The sequence below is a fragment of the Papio anubis genome, chromosome 18 (assembly GCF_008728515.1).
Source record: "Papio anubis isolate 15944 chromosome 18, Panubis1.0, whole genome shotgun sequence".
In the NCBI taxonomy this organism is placed as follows: domain Eukaryota; kingdom Metazoa; phylum Chordata; class Mammalia; order Primates; family Cercopithecidae; genus Papio; species Papio anubis.
The window spans coordinates 18580083-18583650 of NC_044993.1; the positions used below are offsets into that span (position 1 = coordinate 18580083).

The 3568-nt window shown below is 48.2% G+C and overlaps 1 pseudogene across 1 annotated transcript; it reads left to right on the plus strand.

Moving 5' to 3' along the window:
* The first annotated feature begins 807 nt into the window (after positions 1-807).
* Positions 808-3238, plus strand: LOC110741981 (annotated as a pseudogene). Its single transcript, XR_004179911.1, has 3 exons — positions 808-952; positions 2566-2675; positions 2928-3238. The product of XR_004179911.1 is annotated as an uncharacterized LOC110741981 (transcript).
* Positions 3239-3568: the final 330 nt, after the last annotated feature.

Consider the following 3568-nt stretch of genomic DNA (forward strand, 5'->3'; position numbering starts at 1 on the left):
TTTTTCACAAGGCAAAAAGCACTTTGAACTCAGGGACCATTTGTTTAAATATGAGTGCGATGTGCTTATCACAGTGCCTATCACATAGTATTTGCTCAGTAAATGTCTATGGAAGGAAGAAAGGGAGGGAAAGCAGGCTGGATGTTAAAGAAGCAGTAAAGGGTGGGGTGTGATGGTTCATGCCTGTAATCCCAGCACTTTGGGAGGCCGAGGCAGGCAGATTGCTTAAGCCCAGGAGTTTGAGACCGGCCTGGGCAACATGGCAAAAACTGGCCTCTACAGAAAAACAAAACAAAACAAAACAAAAAACAATTAGCCAGGTGTACTGGTGTGCATCTGTAGTCCTAGCTACTTGAGAGGCTGACGTGGGAGAATCACTTGAGCCCAAAAGGTCAAGGCTGCAGTGAACCATGATTGCACCACTGTACTCCAGCCTGGGAGACAGAGTGAGACCCTATATTAAAAATAAAAAATAAATAAATAAATAAAGGTCAGGAGCAGTGGCTCATGCCTGTAATCCCAGCACTTTGGGAAGCTGAGGTGGGTGGATCATGAGGTCAGGAGATCGAGACCATCCTGGCTAACACGGTGAAACACTGTCTCTACTAAAAATACAAAAACTTAGCTGGGCATGGTGGCGGGTGCCTGTAGTCCCAGCTACTCAGGAGGCTGAGGCAAGAGAATGGCATGAACCCGGGAGGCGGAGCTTGCAGTGAGTGGAGATCCTGCGGCTGCACTCCAGCCAGTCAGCAGTGTCACGCTTTTCTGAAAGGGGCATTGGCCAGTAAGCCTGGGAGAGACAACCTCATGGGGATCAACAAAGGAGTTGGCAATGGCTTTCAGCGGCTGCAGGGCTGTGACTCCCACTGCGCCTATTGGCGGAACCCCAGGGAATCCCTCTTTCTTGGATCAGCCAGGGACTTACCTTCCTCGAAAGCCAGCACATATGCCTGTGCTGGCGACACTTCTGTAGAGCTGGCCAGCAGCAGCCTGAGGTTGGCTATGTCAAATGGTCCCTAGCATCTCAGAGACTGAGCCTTGCTCAATCCTATCTTTATCCTGTCAGTTTCCTCTGAGACCCCTGATATTTGATATTATGATCCCAAATAGTTAACCTTAGTTGTGGTGAATTGCTTTCATTTATTTTACGATCTTCATGGGATGAAAGAATTTGTCAAGCTGAGTCTTCATTCAGAAATTCACAAAATATAGCATTTGACAGTGCCACTTAATTTTCAAAATACTATCCAATGGCCACAAGGATCATTGTAGCCGACAACCCTGAGAATATCTATAAGGGTATTTCAAGACACTAGAATGTGACGACATAGGTCTCTTCTGCTTTCCCCTCACCTTAGCAAACCAATTCATCAGGATATTCGATAGAACATTCAGCACATATCCTTAACTGCTCTTAGAAATCAGTTCTGTCAATACATCAGCTATTCAAAGAAAGTACTTTTAAGTTCGTTGTTGAACATAGTAATGTAGTGTCTTGCAATGACAAAGTCAACAAATGTTTGAGCTCGAAGATTTCTTATAGACAGGCTAGTTTGAATTAAGGACACTAACACCCAGCTAAAAAGGGTAAGTCACTTAGTGACCTGCCCAAGAACATGCAGCTAGTGCGTGGCTGAACCTGACTTGAAAGTAAACATCGTGATCATAAGCCACCTTTCTGCCACTGTGTGTTGATGGTATGAAGATACCATAAATATATTAACACATGCACACACATAAAAGGATAAAGTCTTGCATCGCATAGACCCAGTTGTCTGAGGAAACCATCAGCCCTACTGAAACAATATCCCATTTAAGTTTAAGACAGCCTGGTGAAGCCCAGAGCCTCACCAGTCCCCCAGAAAACAGAGTATTGTTTCCATCCAAACCTTGCACTGAAAGAAGCCTGTCAGCAGGAAGTGACCTCGTGAGACAACTCTGGGGAGAGCAAAGGGCTGAGGAGAGAAAGGCCTCATTCTCACTGCAAACGGGAAAAGGAAAGAGAAAAAGCAAGCTCTGTCTCCACACAAGGTTTGCTGGGCTGGCTATGAACTGTTCCAGTACGTTCCATCAAATAGATGCCTTCATAGAATCAAGCGGAGCGCAAACGCCGTGTCTGGGGCTCCCACTCCCGGGACACACACGTGGGCGGGCTTACACATGCTCTTGCTCTCGCGCGCTCTGGGAGAGCGCTTATATGGGCTTCATGAGGCTAAGTAATAAACACTTTGTCTTCACCCTGCTATTTATGGCTTGCTCGGGGCATCCTGTGCTCTCCACTGCCCTTACCTGAACACACGGCTCCTGCAGACCCCGAGTTTAATAGGGACAACAGTAAATCTGAGAGGCTGTGTGCGCCCCACGCGCTCCTGTTTTCCTGGCCACCCATGCTAATTGCAGAGAAAGGCCAACCTGTATCCCTTCGGTTATGCTCTGTGTGCCCTTCCTGGAGGTGAAATCCCTTCTCCTTTTTCTTCGGGCCCCTGTTTTCTTCCATCCTTTCAAACATCTCTCTAACATATCCTTTGCTATTTGACCCCTCCCAGAGATCCCTTCATTCTTCAGCAATGGATCAAAGAACTCTGAAAACAACAACAACCCCAACAGCTGCAAACCACCAGCCCTCGCCTCCAGCAGAGGTTTGCGGAAAACTGGACGACCACGTGCATGCAGAGGTAAGGAAATGATCCAGTCCTACCTGGCGTTGACTTCCAGGTTCACTCAAAGGCCGCGTGCCACCCTTTGAACGTCGTGTTTGGGTTGCAAAGGGGAAAGATGCATGTTGAAAGCCAGAAGTGTGCCCAGGCCAACAGACGTCTGAAAGCCACAGGGGATGACCCTGAAAGAGTCCGGGGGATGGAGAACCACAACTGATCACTTCAGTCCGTTTGAGGGGTCCTTTCGCTCAGCTCCTTCAGGGGATCCAGGGCTCTCAGAGCTTCCAGGTCCTGTAAGAAGAGATGGAGTCATGGCTGCGCCCTATCCACTCTCGGGCTGTCACACAAGCCTGGAGCCCGGCCACTTCTCGGCCTTGTCTTCATCTTGGGCTAACCGGCCGTCTCCTGCAAACAGACAAGACAGAGAAGGATGAGTGAACTCGGCCTCTCCCCACAGAATACAGTTCGCCATTACAGCGCTGATTAAATACAGGACATTATCTCACCATAATGCCCTCCTGGCGGCGTTCCCAGGAAAATTCTAACTAATCATAAAAATAGAAAGAAAAACGCAACCTAAATTCCATTCCTCGTCTTAAATGAGTGATGTGTTCACTTTTATTTATTTTTCTGGAAGCGAGGCGGGAAAAGAAAATGAATTTTAGGGCTTAGAAAAACAAGCTACTAATAGTACTAAGTAGAGCTGGGCGGTGGTGCAGACAGCTTAGCTCTAGCAGGGATGTGGCCGGCATGGCACGGGTGAGTCCTGGTCCTGCTCCTGGCTGAAAACTTAGGAGTTTAGAACTGGAGCACCTGGCAGGGCAAAGGCAGGATGGGGTGAGGGAAAGTTGCGGGGTTGAATGTGGACCCCACCAACCCCCGACACATGCACACACAAGCTAGGTGCTCAA